The sequence below is a fragment of the Ixodes scapularis genome, unplaced genomic scaffold (assembly GCF_016920785.2).
Source record: "Ixodes scapularis isolate PalLabHiFi unplaced genomic scaffold, ASM1692078v2 PGA_scaffold9__187_contigs__length_104089568, whole genome shotgun sequence".
NCBI classification, from domain to species: Eukaryota; Metazoa; Arthropoda; class Arachnida; order Ixodida; family Ixodidae; genus Ixodes; species Ixodes scapularis.
The window spans coordinates 102,976,692-102,995,362 of NW_024609884.1; the positions used below are offsets into that span (position 1 = coordinate 102,976,692).

At 45.6% G+C, this 18,671-nt stretch overlaps 1 pseudogene; it reads right to left on the reverse strand.

Moving 5' to 3' along the window:
- Window positions 1-16,251: 16,251 nt before the first annotated feature.
- Window positions 16,252-17,005, reverse strand: LOC8041864 (annotated as a pseudogene).
- Between the last annotated feature and the right edge of the window lie 1,666 nt (window positions 17,006-18,671).

Sequence of the window (18,671 nt, forward strand, 5' to 3'; positions counted from 1 at the left end):
TAGATTTCAGTCAGCAAACAAATGTTATCATGGAACGTATAACAGGAGAAGAAGCTGGGACATTAGAGAGTTTTAGAATAGGGGGCCCCAACGCTTTGGGTAACCCAAAGCTTTGGGGTACCCAACGCAATGACACCTCACGCAGCGTGCTTGTAGAATAGGGTTTGTGACGACGCAACGCAGCACGCTCGCCTTTTTCGCATGCAGCGCCATTGTGGACAACGAACGAACTTCTTAACAGTGAAAAATTATTAAAACGCAAAACATTTCCGCCGAAACGACACTTTATTGTGGGTTGCGGTTCAAATAATAGGGAGGGTAACACCAGTTGGAACGGCACAGCGAGGCCCATCTGCCGACCGTCTCTGAATCAGAAGATTTACTTCTCTGGTCAACAAGAGAGTGCACGCCCTCAAATACCAGGCTATCATGTGAGCCAATGGAATTATCTGAGAACTGGACGGGCCATTCCCCGGTCACAGGCACGACGCTGGTAGGTGTAGCTTGCTGTTAGCTCATCCTGTAGCTGAAGCAGCACGACAGTTATAGAGAGTTTTATAATCGGGGGTCCCAAAGCTTTGGGGCCCCAAAGAAGTAGGGGCTCAGCACTGCGCATGCGTAGAACCCAAACTCCGTTTGGGGTTTTGGGTTGGCTCGCGCCCCCAACGTGAAATTCGAGAAATAACGTGGGGCCCCCAATTGCTTGGGGCCGGGTTGTATATCGGCAAACATGGCGGCGCCCTTTTCGCTCGCTTCGGTGCAAATGCGTCATGGTCGCTGTAGTATCAGCCAATTTCATTGCCAATGAATAGTGCAACCGGCTTTCGCTTTGCTTAATCTCGCTCAAGTCACCAAGAATGAGCGGTGGGCTGGCCCCATTTTAAAGATCGTACCTGATTCTGGCCGTTCCTAAGCCTAAACATACGTCGTAACTGTTGACATGGTGACGTATTGCTACTCCACGGCTAAAGGCTCGTTCACACAGACCCGTTTCTTTCTTTTTCTTTTTTTTTCACGTTAAGTTACGAAAAGTAACCGGGAAATCTGTGCTTCGTGTTGAACTGTGCCAGCAGCAGGTCGACCCGGTCGCGGATGGCCCGCGTGGGGAAATTTCTTCCGATTGCTTCGGGGACCCTTTCGGCCATTCAAGTCCATCTCCTGGAATTTAATGAGTTAGTGGCATACAGTTCGCGTAGCACATAAATGTCATCGCCGATCGAGAAGCGAACGCGCGCGGGAGCCTTCTCTTCCTCCATTTTCTTTTGGCCTTGGATCGGCCTCGACTCGTTCGGCCATCCTATTTCGGGTGTAGCCGAAACAATCCAATCCGTAGCGCTCTAATTTGGCGCTTGTTCTCGTAGTAACATAGAGAGTTGAGCTAGCTTGTACATAGAAGACATACCTAAAACAGCGCACAAGCACAGGAGGAAGATAACAAAACACTGGAAGGGGCGCTGACTCCCAACTTATGTATTGTGAAAGAAAGAGAAAGAGGAAGCTTCAGATATGAAGCCCACGTTGTTGTTTTTCTTTCTTCTTTTTTCTCATCTTTTTTTTCTTCGTGACCTTATAATGTCAGTTTTCTCCTTTTCTACTGCAACTTAGTAATTTATATGTTTTTATTCTTTCTTCTTTATAGACGCTTTCAGGCAGCTATGCATGGGCGCCGCCATAACTGACCTTCAGTTTTTGTTCCGTATTATTCCGTTCGCTCCACTTCATCATTACAACAGCAGGACCGGTTATTGCCATTTTAACTGTTACTGTGACCTTCTCCCCAGCATAGGCCCTTGTGGAGGCTCGTCAACGCCCGCTTCAGTGCCTCGGCATCTCGGTAAAACAAGAGAAGGTCGGCCATGGCGGCTCAATCTGGCGCGCGCTGAAAGCGTCTATACCTTGTTTGTGCGCGTGGGCTTCATGTCTGAAGCTTCCTCTTTCTCTTTCTTTCACAATACATAAGTTGGGAGTCAGCGCTCTTTCCTGTGTTCTATTTTTTTCCTCCTTTGCTTGCGCGCTGTTTTAGGTATGGCTCGTTCTCGATATTTTTGGGTGTGCGCTTTGACCATATGTAGCCGAAGATTTTGGCCTTCAACTATGCCGAGACTGAGACGAACGCGAGCGCGCATACTCTGCGGGCAGTTGCACTATTTCGATCTGAGCTGGAGCGACTTTGAAGCCTTGAAATACTTGTTTTCAAGATGCAGGTATCGTGCCACCAAGTAGCAATACGTTGCCATGTCAACGGTTACCGCGTATGTTCAGGCTTAGAAACGGCCAAAATCGGGGACGATCTTTAAAATGGGGCGAGCCCACCGCTCATTCTTTGTGATTTGAGCCAGATCAAGCAAAGCGAAAGCCGGTAGCACTATTCACTGGCATTTAAATGGGCTAATACCGCAGCGCCCATGTCGAATTCGCTCCGAAGCGAGCACAAAGGGCGCCGCCATGTTTGCCGACGCAACCCGACCCCAAGCACCAACCCAAAGCCCCAAACAGATTTTGGGTTCTGCGCATGCGCAGTGGTGAGCCCCTATTTCTTTGGGGGCCCCAAGTTTTGGGGGCCCCTATTCTAAAACTCTCTATTATGTCTGCTCGCCCAAAGAATTGACTTCAAACTGCGTGGAGAACAAGATAACTCCAGTAATGGCTGGCCACGGTCGAAACCGAAACTATATGCCGCAGTCGTATACTTGTCCGATCCAAAGCCACAGCCAATCCAAAGTCTAATCCAAAGCCACAAGCAGCTTCTGAAGTCGGGATTCTATTTCGTCCCGTCCGTGCAGACAAAGGCCTGTTTGAACCTTCAACGTGCGTGGGTCAAATGATTGTTTAGGTAAGTTTTCTCGATTTCATATTCATAATGCATGCCCGAAGAGTATCATCTACATGTGCTGGATGATCTTCCGAGCACCGTAGCTTACGTTGCCACCGTAATTCGGATGATATTTAACTTTTTCGACGCTTGAGCGGTCTGCGCGATTTCGTGTCGAGTCGCAGTGCCTTCTATCTACGGGATGCTGGCTGCCTTCGGGAAACGATCGCAATCGCTTGTGGAGGCCGTTCGTTCAAGCCTTGCGTAAATGCTAGCCGCTATCTTGAGAATCCCGTGAATGTTCTGCGATACCGGAGCACTGCAGAGACGCTGATCAGATTGTTTCGAAAGTTCGCGTTGCTATCGGCGAGCCCTTCGGACACGCTGTAAATGCCAAGCGCGCTAAACTGAGCTGTGCTGTCAAACGCTTGGATACGGATCTTAGAACGAACGCCTTGAATGTGTTCAGGACGGCGACACGCGTGAAGAATTGGATGGTTTTTACTTTGACGTGTCGTCTCGTCCTTTCTCACGCTTGCGACAACGTATCTCGGTCAGCGCGCGCTGGCTTTTTGAGCTGCGTCCAGCGGGATGGCGCGGTTGGGGTGCTGGCGTTTAGCGGGTTTCAGCGGGTTGTTAGAACACGCTCCAAGCTGGGCGTCGTCGTAGCGCTCGCGTACGGCGTGTGCCCCGCGCCGGCCTGCTCTGCGTGTCGTCGGTGTTCAGGCGCGCGGGCCTAGGGTTGCTTAAAAGTGTTGACAGGACCCTGTTAAGCTCGTCACTTCCGTTGTTTTCTCCCTTACGGGCCCTGCATATATGTCTAGCCTTGCGAGCCACCCAGAGTACTACTACTGTAGCTAATAAAGATTATTATTGTTTGCCTTAATGGCGTTTTAGTTTACCCCGGTCATATTCCTGACTTCTAGAACCCGGGGGTGCACACATACTTTACATGGCTGAGGAAAGAGGTTATATGTAAGCAGTGATAGAGTGCAGGCTAGCTGGTAATTAATCGACATCTTGTAAACCCTGAGATGTTTGTTCGTTTTTTTAGCGTTCCCCATATCAGTGTTTACAAGATATAGGTTATACGATTTGATTAAAATGCTCAAGAAAGTTGCAGTGTAAAAATCGCACACCTGGCAGGTGCTCTCGCTTGTAGAGTGGACAGCTCGCAATGAAAACTCGCACGGCTGTCCCTTTTCACACTCCGAAAACGGAAGCTTTGCCATGGTCAGCACATTAACATTCTGTGGTGCTTAGCTGGTGGGGGCAGTAATGTAGGAAGGGGGAGGGGGGCGGCAAGCAAACAATTTTCAAGATGCAATTGCTTCCGCCCCCCCCCCCCCCCCCACGCACACACACACAGATGTTCAAAACTTCCGCTGCTGCCGCACCCACACAGCCATGACATCTATCGTCTACTTACAAATGTGCACATCATTCTATTAAAAAAAAAATCTACAGGAACAAATGGCCGGGGACCAGTGGCGTACCAACTTGTTTTTGAGTGAGGGGGCAAACGACACCCCCCCCCACCCCCCCCCCCCGAGCTGGGGGGGGCGGTGCCCTTGGTATCTCTTCGGCCCAGTGGCGGCTGTTTAAGGGGGGGGGGGGGGGGCTGCAAAACACATTCCTCGCCCCCCCGGTTGGTACGCCCATGCCAGGGACTTTTCAAGCATTCCCTCATCTAGTAGTGTTGAAAATGTTCAAAAGACGTGTATAGTATTGTGCTGAGGTCATGGGGGCAGTGGCATAGGAAAGGGTTTTTTTTTTTTAATAATATTGTTTACTGGAAATGACTGATTTTCCTGCAGCTCCCCCCCCCCCTTTTCCTTTGCCACTGCCCCCATCACCTAAGCACAAGACAATACACTTCAGAAATTGTAGGCTGCTCTAGTTTCTTTTTTTTCTTTCGTCGATAAAAATATTTAACCCTACAAAAAAAATTATCGCCAGAACTTTTTTTCTTTTCTTTCCTTTTTTTTTGGGGGGGGGGGGTGGGGTGATGTGTTTGGGATTCTCTAAGTTTTGGAGTGGGTACAAGATACCCACCCCTTTCCCCTAACCCCTCCCTCCCCCTGCAACAAACACATACACATACATTGATCGCCTGTGTCCGATCCCCGTGGCGTGAGTGCCGTTTAATCTGAAGTGCACCACCCAATGCTAATTAATTTTGTTTTAATAGAAGCAAAAACATTTGCTTGAAATTACCATAATTCTGAAACCAGAACCACCAATATTTTTATGAACTCGTCGAGGCTCAAGGCCAGTGTCATTCACAACACAAAGTTGAGAACTTCTAAACCACTCTGTTCACAGCGCGACAAAATCGCATCACACGCGGAGTGCAGATAAATACAATCCAACACACTCAACGGCTTCGTGCCAACGCCTTCGTACCCTAATCTCCTAGTACCCCCGTACAGCGTCCGCGCCTCCGCACGCAATCCACACTCACACTAGAGTCTACTCACACACTTTGAGTGCGGATAAGAATCCAACACAATCCGCACTCGGAGTGCGGATAGGGACAGCCACAAGCCAACTCCCATACCTGCCAGGCGCTCTCGCTTGTACAGTGGAGACACATTCAAATCAAGGAGATCCAGCTTTGAATGTGAAGGCTTCCTTCAACTTTTAAAGACTTGAGGTTCTGTTAAAGTTGAAGGGAGTCTCTTAAAGCATTTTTGGAACCATGTCCAAAACCCAGTGCTGGGCACAATTTTAGTCTAAAAGGCTGGTCCACACTGTTGCTACCCGCCAGAACTGAGTCTGATAAAACCAGTCTTCTAGCCTCTTGTGACAGCTTATGATCGTGCTGCGCAGCAGCAATGTTATTCGTAAGCAACTTAACACCCTGTTTTGTTCAACTTGGTCATAGTCGGTTGCAACAGTGTGAACCAGCTTTAACACCTTAGGTGAATATAATCAACAGTAGCTTCAGGATAAACTTGCGCATTGTACTACCCCAAATTATTTTGACCACATCTCCGGTGTTGATTCTTGATTTCTATCCCAGCACTACAGAACACGTCAAAAGGCTTGTTGATTGCTGTGCATGTGCCTATCAAGCGAGCTGTGCTATTTCTAGGTGGTGTTTAATTTGTTTTAAAGTTCCCGGGATCTTTTAAGGCACCGGTAGGTGTCTAAGCTCCACATGCACACTGTTCTTAATACAATTACTTAATGAAGAAGTTAATTTTTCTTATTTGGTTGAGTTTAATGGTGGTGTCGTCATGGTCTTTGCACTGTCGACGACAAGAGAAGTGTCATGTTGCACTTGTTCTTTTGTTGATCCGTGAAGCAAGTTCTGGTTTCTTTTTTGTTCCAGAATGTCAGTCTGAGTCTTATTCATGATGTTGCAGGAAGTCTGTATGATGACGAAAAAACTGCAGGTGACTAGAAGCTGCCGATGAGCTGCCAGTCGGAATGGCAGCTGTCAACACGGCAAGGGCCTGCAGGCGCATCAGCCCTCCTCCCGTTCCTCTACTGCCATTGGAGACAGGATGCTTTATAAAAAGGTGAAACAGGGCCCTTGCACTGTTTCCACAGCACCCTGCTGAATTTATCTCACATTTTGATTTTCAAAACAAACAACATTAGAAACTGTAAAATACCGAAAAAACGCCCACTCTAAATTGGAGATAATCATAGAGAGCTGGGGGTTGAGCACTTGGTAGGTACGATAGTTGGTAAGTGTTCATGGTCCCTTGCTTGGTCTGTGCACGGAATTATGAATAGCTGCATTTGCGGAGCTTGTTAATTATGCAAACACAAAAAAACAAAGCGTGACTTTTTTCTTTTTTTTTTTACAAAGAAGCATTCTGAAAAGTGTTTGATTAGCATTGACTGTTACTAAAGCCTTCAATTTACTCTTCTGAGTTAGAACAAAAGAGCAACTCATCTTTTCTTGTACACCACTTTCTGTGGCAATAAAAAGAAAGCTAGGGGGGGGGGGGCAGGCAGGTGCAAATGGCTCTGTGTTAGCGCACCACGTAGTTCTGAACTTCTTTTGGTCTCGGTTTGAGTTTGGGTTTTGGCATGTCAACCACGCAGTTGCTAGAGTGCATCTCTTTTGTACGAGGATTGCAGTTCAGGGAGTTGAATTGGGATTGCCGAGCATGGCAGGCACATTCACATCTCTTTACTTTCGGGTTACCCTGCACTGCCCGAAGGCATTATTGCAGGGGGGGGGGGGGGGTGAGGAGAGGGGAGGTATGTAGTCATTCGTGACGGTAGAAATATGCTCGTGCATATGTACCAAAAAAAAACAAGAAATGCAGGCACACAGGTAAACACATTCAAAAACAAAAGCGAGCCCAGAATAAGATAAAAGCCACATTGGTTGCTCACATTCTATAGTCGGTGACAGGTCAATAAGGAGGTGGAAGCTGCTCCCACCTTTTTCCACTATAGCAGACTGAACCCTGTAGAGGAGACGCCCTCCTTTCCAGCGTTTGCTCTGCTAAAGGGGAAAGAGGTGGGAGGAGCTTTCACTTCATTCTTGACCTGTCACCGACTAAAGGTACCTGCCAACGTTCCATGTTTTTGGACGTAAGCCAACACTTAGACCAGTAGGATGAATTGGGCTGTTGTATATTGGGTGTATCAAGGAGCGGCCAGGATTTTTAAATCGACTGCAAAATTCGGTTTCTTAACCTATCGCACTACGACTTTGTGCAGCGTTGCTCAGGGATGGTGCATTTTTTTGTAAAATTTGCAAAGAGCGATCTTACCTGAGGAAAAAGTAAAGAAAGAAAAAGGCTTAGCTCCTATGGAAATGCAGCGAAGCCAAAGGTCTTCAAACAATATGGCGCCGTTTCACTAGAGAGACAAAAGATGGCGCAAGGGGTCACGACGCCAACTGTGCCAACGTACGAGCATACGGCGCCGAAAGCTGGCGTCTTTAGCAGACAATCTTTTCGACTCAAAAGTGGCACGAGCTTTTCTGATATCAGTTGCCAATGCATTATTTTATTATCTTTACTGATAAAACATTTTGAATGGGCACATAATCGATTAGAAAAGTGGTTTGTTGGGATATTTTGACTTTTTTTTTCGGAGTACCGATGTCATCTGCTTTGCAGTTCCTTGTTGTTACCGCGCCTGTTTTTGTTTCTGCGACTGTCGCCGCCTGCGGAATGCACTCTACTTTTGAGTTGAAAAGATTGTCTGCTAAAGACGCCAGCTTTCGGTGCCGTACACACTAAACATTATAACACCCATAATCGTGTAAAAAGGGTGTAAGTTAGGAAAAACACCCTTCTTACACTTCATTTACACGATATTTGAATATCGGTGGGTGTAAAAAGGGTGTGCTGATGTTTTTCATCCCTTCCACACCCTTTTTACGACCTCGCTTATTGCGATGGCGTCTGAAATCGTGTAAAAAGGGTGTATGGGCGAATTATACGCCCTGTATTAACACGGTGTGAAAGGGGCGTTATGGTGATGCCAGTCTAATACACCCATGATTTCATATCCGTTAATGCTTATTGCTTTGCTGAAACTGTTGCTGATGTACGGCGGTATAAACATCCAGTATAATTAATCGCTACACGAAGTCGCGTATGGTTAGGAAGTGATGGAGTATAGTTTCTGCAACTCCGATCGAACTCTTCGTCCGAGAGGAGCCGAAAATTACGCGTCGCGTGTGCGTCAGTTTCATCAGTTCAACTTCGACTTAAAAACAAAACATCTCCACTCGCAAAAAATGAACGAAGACGTGTCAATATACAACCCAAACAGCACACAGCATTGCGCCGATATGGGATCAAATATGAAAAATTGCGCCGTTACCATTTTGGTCCAGCCAATATCTGTGAAAAAAAGGATGGGTCGCGGCGACGCCATCCTGACATACCGTAGGCGATGCCGTTTTTGGTTGAGCGTCAAGATTCCCGCATGAATGGCCTATGCCGGCGAGGTATGTCTATTTCTTAACCGCCTAAAATCCGACGTTAAAAAAGAAAAGAAAAACAAGATGAAGCAAAACGGAATCTGCTTACTTTTAACCAGAGAAAGACCTCCTACGCTGAACCACTGAACAATTTATGGGCCGTGGCGCCCTCATTTCGTGTATTACAAACTCACCTGACTGGCCCTCGCACTACTTATAGCAGCTTCACTGAGATTTTATTTTTGTGTGTAGTTCTAACGAAACAATTCCGCAAGACAATCGAAAGTGCCGAATTTATGACACCCCGGCTATAGTACGCGATCCTTAGTTGACACCAAAATATCTAGCCTCCCGACGCTTTTTTTCCTTTTTTTTTTTCTTTTTTCGTACGGGTGAAATTGCATCTCTTGTTTCATGCGTTCGAATTTGTTTTGTGTTATTTATTTCGTGATTTCGCGGTCGGCATCAGAGCACGCACGCCACTGCGTGAAGCAAGTCCTGACGTGTCCCATTTTGCGACCCTCCTTGGGCAGCCCAGGTGGCTTATACAAAGCCGCAGAGGGAGATTAGCTGCTTTGTCCACCCCTCTTTGACCTCGTCTTCTGATAAGCCTCCACACCTTCTATTGTGTCTTCGTGTGGCTGTGAGCGAGTGCGAAGGCCGCTTCTAGCAAATCAGAGGGGTGGTGTGTAACACGTGACCGTTCTCCGTGGGACAGGGACGCTTGGACTATAATATGTCACGTGACTCGCTCCGACGCGCTGATGGGCTCACTGGGGCCGAAGTCTTTGCCGTATTCCAAATTACGGTGAGTGTAGGGGCCACGTAGGTCCGGTTTCTAAAAAGCTTCCGTCAGGCGTCAGTGTTCTTCTGTTTTTCGTGCGTTGCAGTCGCAGCCGTGGTTTTTCGTCTCGAACGGCCGGAATACGTTCATACTAATTTTTTGGTAATATTTGTGAATTTCGTCGGAGTCCATAGAATTATTGTGCTGTGTTTGTTGGACGCGTTTCGACAAAGAACTAACTGCTCGTCGGCGCTCGTGAGACTTCCGCTGATTGTGATCGACCGCCTTCATCCTCGACATTGTGTTTGCGTAGTTTTGTGCTGCCCTAGTCGGATTGTGCATCTATCACGACAGAGAGCTGCTCATCGGCGACGGCGAGAGTTCCGTTGAATGTGAGCAACCGCCTTCATCCTGGACGTTGTGTTTGCGAATTTTTCTGTGGCGCCCGAACCGGATTATGCAACTATCACGGATTACATGAGATCGGTGTTTTGTTTGTAAGTACTCTGCAAGCATGCTTCTGGTAGTAGTCCTGCTTCCGTCTCAATAGACCATTTTACTGTTTACAAGCATGAACTACTGCTTACGCCTCAATCAACTCCCGGTCGTTCCGTCTCTGCCAGCCTGTCGAGTTTTGCCTACGTCAGCAAAACTAGAAAGCTTTAAAGTAGGTTTAGGCGAAGGAAAGCCTTATTTAAAGTTTGAGTGCATTTATTTTAAGCCTCTAAGAATTTTGTAGCTTTGTCACAAAAACTTAACACTAGGTCACAAATGCCAGCATTTGAGGTTTGACATGGGTTTCTCGCGAATTCGCGAAAGAAGAAGATGAGGTCCATGCACATTTTTTCTGGATTCAAAAAATAAAGTGTTCCACATGTTTCAATTTGTTAGCAATCATTTCTCCGTAAATACTTTTTGATGAAGTGCTGTGTTACACATTTAGTATAACTTCTTGTAGCTGAATGAAGTGAGAGTTACTGCGCAGGCGAGCTGGTGAAGGATCATGGTGAAAAAAACCCAAGACTAGGACAAAAAATTGGGACAACAAAACACGTCTCAAGACATTTTGAGGCAGTATTGTGTTTTCCCAATTTTTTTGTCACTAGTCTCGGGGTTTACCCACCATGCTCTTCTAGCTGCAGTACACGTTTTTGGTAGGGTGTACTGCTGCCATCACACCCTAATAAATAGGTGTAGAGCAGAATCACTCCTTTCTGTGTAGGGTGTAAGGGATTACACCGGTTTTTGAGGGTGTGAGAAATAACACCATTTTTCTAGGGCGTTTGTGTACACCAATAAGGGGGTGAGTTGTGACCCATGCCATTTACACCAATAAGGCCGTGAAAATGTTTAGTGTGTATGCTCGTTCGTTGGCGCAGTTGGCATTGTGGCCGCTTGTGCCATCTCTTGTCTCCCGCATTTGCCGCATTTGCATAGGAGCTAAGCCTTTTTCTTTCTTTACTTTTTCCTCAGGTAAGTTTGCTCTTTGCAAATTTTACAAAAAAGTGCACCATCTGTGGGCAACGCTGCACAAGTAATAGCGCGATAGGTTAAGAAACCGAATTTTTCCGGTCAATTTAAAGAGCCTGGCCACTCCTTGATACACCCAGTAGTTACCACATATGTGTGCAGGTCACTCATGCAGTTGTTAATGACCATTGGTACCCAACTCAACCTCGTGCAGGGTGTGTATGAACTGGAAAAATGGTAATGTTGAGGAAGTTGGCGATTGCAAAAGCCTGAAGATTTCCACCCTAATCACCATCGATCAGGGATATTCAGCCTTCCTTTGTCTGAATGTCAGCAAAAGACACGTGTGGTGTGACACATAAACCTTCCTACTCAGGAACTCAGCCAGCTTGCCAATGTAAATCTCTGCTTGGAAACTATAGTCTTGGGAGAATCCAGAGATACAATTTCATCTCGAAATGTATGAAATACACAAACTTCTGTACTGTAAATCAAGTGCTGCTGCTTATGGCAGTGCTGCTTATGGCAGATTTGTGGAACTGCTTCATAGTGCGACAGGTTGTCTCTAGAGCTACCCATTTGCTCCTGAATGGAATTTCCATGGGATTTTTTTACAAGCTGTGAACATCATGGCTGTTGAGGTAGTTTCTGCTGCGGGGAAGAGAATATCCCTCAGCTTGACAGTCCACAGAAGCTTTAGCAGCCAGGATTTTGGATATTTTTTGCCAGAAGTTGTACAACCAACCGCCAGGGTTGTCTCGTCCGACAGCAGGACATGCCGACTACTGTGGCGTCATTTAATGCTGTCGCTTAGAGACCACCTTTAATGAGTGGATGGTATAGAATGCTAGAACGCAGAGGTGCATTCCAGACACCATGCTGTAGCATCTGCTGCTGGGATGTTCTGATTGGTTCTCATTGCAGTCGCTACAATTTTCAGATTGTTTATTTTCTTCAGTGGGAGCTCATGAAGGTGGCACTGTGCACAGAGGGACAGAGTGGCTGACAGTGAGCTGCCCAAGACAACCTGCTGGCTCTCGTGACCATCTCCGAAAGCCTCTGGATGGGCTAATTGACAGGCGTGCCTGGACATTTATAAACGGTAAACACAATCTAGACTACCTTTGAATTACGCCTTGGTCTAACTGCTGTTGCCAGGATACCGTGTTTGGCTGCTAGAATTGAACTGGATATGCTAAGCGGCACATGTTGCCAAGTAAGGACACGCTGGGACGCTTATTGACAAACTGCGCTTCCCAGTTCATGAGCCGCCAAAGACCCAGCCAAAGAGATCCCGAGTCAAGTCAAAGTTTTCTGTTAATCTTTCTAGTAGCAGCGTCGTAGTCGTTAATTAAATTGTCGGCGTTGCCCCGCTCATTGCGGCAAACCGAGCAAAGCAGAGCGAAAGAACGGAGATAAAGACTACCAAAAGTGACGTCATTAGCAGGGTCCGACAACCCTTGCTTGCCAATAGGCTGACTTGGGGATGCCAACGATGATGTCACCAAGCTTTGGACAGGTTACATCTGGAAGAAAGGCTCAGTGCATGCCCTGCTATAATTGCTGCACATATTCAAAATAAATGCAGTTTACGTTGACTTTTGCCCAAGTTTAGTGCAATTTCTGAATTAACGAGCCAAAATGCTATGTAAGTCTGCTTCTAACTCAGATTTCTTACAAAGTGCTTCAAGCTCCCTTTAATGCTAGTTTGACTTATTTGCACAAGCCTGTGCCAGTGCACAAACTAGAGCCTAAACATTGCTGTACTATTTTACATTTAATGCACTGCCAAAGGAAAAGGTTCAGATACAATTCAGCCCAAGAAGCTAGACCATTAATTTGAATGTGACATATAGTAGACTAATTAATTCAAACTCCAGGAAGCCACGAATTTTGCATGAATTATCAAAAGCTCAAATTATCCAAAGTTTATCTTAATATGTTGCAAGATAAATTATGATTTACTAAATGGATGGCTACACATGCAAAACAGATATTTCATGATTTCCTCTGTACAGGCCCATTAATCATAAGCTGGTATGCCATTCATGAAACATTGGTAACATTTATGACACAAGTTTATTCGACCCTCAAAAATGTTGTTTATCAGGAACTGTTTAGACAGCACATGACACCTCAAAACAAAATTAAGTTTGTTCAACCAGAAAAAAGTTGTCTATTAGGGACTGTTAAGCAGGGACCCATGAGTAATGGAAACAGGCATTGTGCTGCAGTTTCTATAGCAACTTGCGTGAACACTGCGATATAAAGCCATGCCGCCACATCACAGCATCCTTGCAAATTGATATGGAAACTGCTGCACGACGCCCGTTTTTGCCGCTCATGTGTCCTCTGCTTCAGAGACGTATATAGAGATAGTTTAACCATTCATTTGGATGTATAGAAGGCAAATGAGGAGGCGCCTTTCGCTTAAGGTGGGCTGGGCGTGTTCCAGAGCATTTTCACAAATTCGTATGTGGCCAACTAGCAGCCGCGCATAATATCCTGGCAGTGGTGGTGAGAAACAAATTAATGAGCTCGTCGGAGTAACTCTCGGTGACTGGGGTGCAGTGATGTGTTGATCGTGGTCATGCAAAGTCACGGTGGAAGATATAGAAAATATAAAAAACGTGCGCAACCAGCTGAACGATTGACGTAATCCGTACACCAGGCGTCGAAGCGGTCAGACTCCATTTGAGCAAAACAGAAATCAAGCGGAACATTAGTCTCCTACATCTACTTGCATAACCAGAATCGAAACAGTGCGTGCACCATATTTTCAACCGTGGAGAGTTCCTACAATTAACTCTTAGGCACTTATCAAAACCGTTTCTCACTACCGTAGATAGGGGATTATTTTCAGCTTCTGGTTGGCCGCGAGAGATTGTCGAACCCTCTATCTGCGTCTGATGCAGGCCTTGGCTCTGCTTGCTCCTTTCATATACCAAGATCTATATGTACGGCTCTGCTCTGCTTTAGCCCTGTAGAGTGTGCTTTTTACTGAGCACCAGTGCACCGCAGGAAAACAAAGCCTGTGAAAGCAAGCTTCACAGGTGGTGCTTCTCCGCAGTGCTCCGGTGCTCGGAAAGAAGTGCACTCAACGGGGCCGCGAGAACAAAAAGTATGGATTACACGAAAACGTCGTTCAAATTAAGCGGCTTATGAATACAATGAAAACGTAGCGGGACAGCCCAAGTTTTGAAATTTGTTTGACTTAACCAGAGGTATTATATCTCCGAGTTTGAATTATCGCGAGCATACTGTATACTCTAAAGGAGATATGGCTCACTTGATTGTGCTTAATATCACTGAATGGTTATGCAAATTTTAATTTGCTAGTTTTATTTCTCAAGCACATGTTGTGTTGGGTATTCAAATCAATGCAAATTTTTACTTTGGTTCAATTTATGGGAGGTTTGTTTTTTATATCATGTGCAGTAGAAAGGTGGGGAGCTGGGCTAGGTAGTAAACACGTTGCTTGCTGATGTTAACCATGTATGTCATATACAGCTTGTTGTGATTGTGTATTGATTTCGAATCCTCTTCTGCTCTTTATTTCAGGCTGCTCTTATATGCACCATGAAGATATCGAAGAGGTCTCCAATTGAAGGACAACTATAAGTACAAGCACGGAGGGGCATCTAGATGGCAAGCGCAAGGACAACTGTAATGTAAAATTTCTCCCAACTTAAAGCAAGGCATGCCTTCTTCCAATAAAGGCATTGTGGCAAAACTTCTTAATTGGTTCAGCTGTCATCTCTACGAACAGCTGATCTCACACACACAAAATCCTGGCAATGAGTAGTAGAGGTTGTGTGCTCTTTTTCTTCAGTAGTGTTGACGATTGGGCTAGTTGGTCATTCATATTAGCAGAAAACAAACAGCACAAGGACAAGGACAGAGTAGAAGGCGGTAGACAGACACAGCGCTGTGTCTGTCTACCGCCTTCTACTCTGTCCTTTTCCTTGCGCTGTTTGTTTTCCTCTTTTCTTGTTGAACTCTTGTTGTTTTGTGTAAGGATAAAAAATTATACAAGTTAGTATATTGAATGACAGAGACTATGAACTCTCCATACCAATCCATACCTCAAAAGTTTCATGTGACTTCGGCTTGCTTGAGCATGGAAGCTGTTTGCACTAAATAACGGAGCACTAGACCTTTCTGTCTTCTTGAAGCCCGTAGCTACGAGCCATCCGCACCAATCCTGCACCTCCGATACGCCAGGTGGCACCCCTGGCAAAGGTATAGCCCTCCCAGGGGAGTCGCCTGATGTATCGGAGGTGCGGGTGGTACGGATGGCTCGTAACTTTGGCCTTATCTAAGGCCGAAAGGTATAGTGCTTCATTATTTAGTGCCGACAGCTTTCATAATTCCTACGGATAGGCCTCCGTAGTGAGCTATAGACATTTCGTCATTTTACAAGATTATGTGCCTTGTTTTTACAGACTGTCCAGTTTCTAGATTACGGGAAATCTTGCCGGCAATATAAAACCAGCAACTTTTACCAATAAAATGGGAAAACGGATAACTGTCTGTTAAGTGGAATAAAGACGTTCCGTCATTTTACAAAATTATATGCCTTGTTTTTAACAGACTGTTCGGTTTCTAGATTACGGGAAACCATGCTGGCACTATGGAACCCGCAACTTTTACCCATAAAATTGAGTGAAATTTTTTTGCAGTGCTGCCATACCCCTTGTCCAAGTCGAAGATGGTCAGACATCTCCAATTCCCACTAAAATGAAGCATCCGTTTTCATTGAAAATAAAGAGTTTCACATTTGATGTCGGAGTACGTCATTCGCATTCTTACGTATTTCAAGAAGACATTTAAATCCCAAAATGGCTCAACGATAACGGCCACAAAGCATTTTGAAAGACGGCTGTAAAACGGTTTCGAAAGACGGCCGAAAAACGGTTGACGACATCGGTCACAAAACGGTTGGCGATATCGGTCTCAAAACTTTCCCCGTGATCGGTTCAAGTTATTGGACCGATCTGGAGCCGGGGTGCAAATCATTATTGGACCGTCATTTCCTAAAACTTTGACCGATATTTGTCCATTATTGGTCCAATATTTTTGTGCTGCCTGGGATCATACTCTCCGTCTGTGCCTCGCTCTCTATTTTTGATTCTTGCACGGCGATTGCGTCGAGGTCTTTTTCAATAAACAGTCGGCTCACTTGGCATTGCCTGCGACGTGTATCTTGACCGCGCACGTTTAAAGTGCCAAATTTCAAAGCCCTATTCAGAAAATTTTGTATTTTAGAGGGAGGCCAGTACGAGAGCACGGCACTTGCAGTGTGAGACGAATAGCGGTGTACGAGAGAACTCACTTCGTGTACTCCGTGCGGCATTTGGGTCACTCAGGCCGCGACTTGTACCGTCCCACCTTGCCGCGCCATTCCCGTTCGAGGCGCAGCTTTGCCTCCCCACTCCCAGATGCAGAGTCATCCAGCCTTCGTTTCACCGCCCAGTTTTCTGTGGCCATGACGATGTCTTGGTCGCCGCCCTTGACATCTTCAGTATTTGTTGGCTGAGGGTCCTCTACGGCGTCATCCGGCGTCGCCTTCCCCGTCGGAGGCTTCATAGCTTCCTTCTGGAGCCGTCTTGAGCGTTGGCGCCTACTGAGAAGCCCCGGCCTCTACCTCTCTTGAGCCCCCCTTTTCTGTCTCTGTCCTTGCAGCTCCTTCGGTGACGCCGGTGCTGCTGCTTCCTCCGCCTCCTCTTCGTCCATCAGCAGCTCGGAGGTTTCCTCGGTGGCTCTGCTGCCGGCTACACGGGCGTAGGTCTTGACACAATCCCTGGTCTCGTGTCCAATGGCGCCGCACTCGGAGCACCGAGGCGCCTTGCAATCACGGCGAATATGCCCCGTGCGACGGCAACGGAGACATCTCGGTGCGCGCCCGGGGACGACTACCAAGACCCCCACCGAGCCGAAGCTGGTCGGGGAAGCTGAAGATTCTATGTCTCCCAAGGATTACGTCCAAGGGTTTGGCGGTTTCAAAACTTGGGGCATGTTTTTGTCCGGCCATTATTTATTTTTATCTTCAATTTGAAAAAACATTTAAAAGAGTAAAATTAAGCCCTGAATTACGACTAATTGGGAATCTAACAAAATATAAACTCCTATAAACACCGAATTTTTTTCCTTAAAATAAACTCCAAAAACACGGAACGTTACCCTATGGCACGTGCAGCTCTTTCAGACCTCGAAAGGTGTAGATTAAATTCTCCATGGGGCAAAAAAAAACTTTTATGCTTTTATAGATAATATTGTGGTACACATTGGCAGTTCCATCACTATCGTACGTTAGACAACGTTCTTGGTTAATTTCTCGTCGCTCTTTTGTAATCAAGACGCCGATGAATTGACAGAGATGGGAGGATCAGGACAACCAGTGTATACACCTCTTCTGCTCAGTTTTTCGAGAACGGAGTAGGTAAAAGTGCTTCTTCCGATATAGATACCACACAAAAAAAGCAATATACGGCATTCGCTTTTCGATCATTTTAAAATCTGAATACCTCAGTGTCAAAGTACAGCATACATCAACTTCGTGACAACAACGTCATCTTATCAGAACCGCCTCCCAGCACCTATCGTCAGCATGCCATGAATTGAACTACTTCAAGATACCTTAACCAATCTGCTTTGCTAGCACGCGGTACTAATTATTATCTAAAAAAATGCTTACGTTGTTTTTATTCTTATGGGGTTAATTTTTTTAGTGGGAATTTGTCCTGCTGCTTTGTAATTCCTTACGGGCCCTGGAGGTATTGCAATCAATAATTAAATGAAAATATCGTAGTTGCAAAAAACTGTTCAAAATTCATTCTGAACTTTGTTTTCAAGTCCCATTTGACTGACGAATAAACTAACAAGATTGCTTAGATTTACATTAGTGTTCAAACTGATAGAAAAAAAAGTATAATTGAAACTCAGAATAATGAGAATTTTAAAAACTGTGTTTCAGTGTGCAAAGGATTTAGATCTTTGCGAACTGGAGCGAAAAAATACAGGCATCTAACAACTTGGCACGCCCATACAAAGAAGTTTCCCAGAAAACAACACTTAACTAAATCACTTTGTTAATGTGACTCTTCTATATTATTTTTCTTTTATTTTGGTTTGGCATGAGCGTTTCACAAAAATAACTACGTATGCCGCTCCGAAAAAAAAAGAAAAGAGACGCGGTTCTTTTACTTGTGAATCAAGCACCTTCACTTTTTTTTTTAGAGTTATACTGGTGTTATGGTTGAAGCAGAGTCGTTCACTATGATCTATTTAGGTACTGCTTCATCTCTACAAGGGGGAAAGGTACTATTCTATCCGTCAAGGGAAAACCTACGCAGTGGTCAGGAATCCACTCATGGGAACATTTGCGAAACTTGCGAGTTGCCTACTTCCCCTTTTACCCGGAAGTAGTGGAGACGTGAAAGTATCCTGACAATAAAAAAAAAATATATGTTGATAGGTGGCGCACTATACCTGGTATCGATATATTTCTTTTTCATTTTGTTTCAGATCAAGCTAACTACAAAAAAAAGTCTTCAAGGTGTGTGCTGAACCAGCATTACAACCAGGCGGGCCAAAACCTGTACTCGCATCAGGTTTTGTACCTGATGCGAGTACAGGTTTTGTGTATACAGGGCCAAAACCTGTACCCACAACACCGCGTTTTGATGCCCTGTACTGTT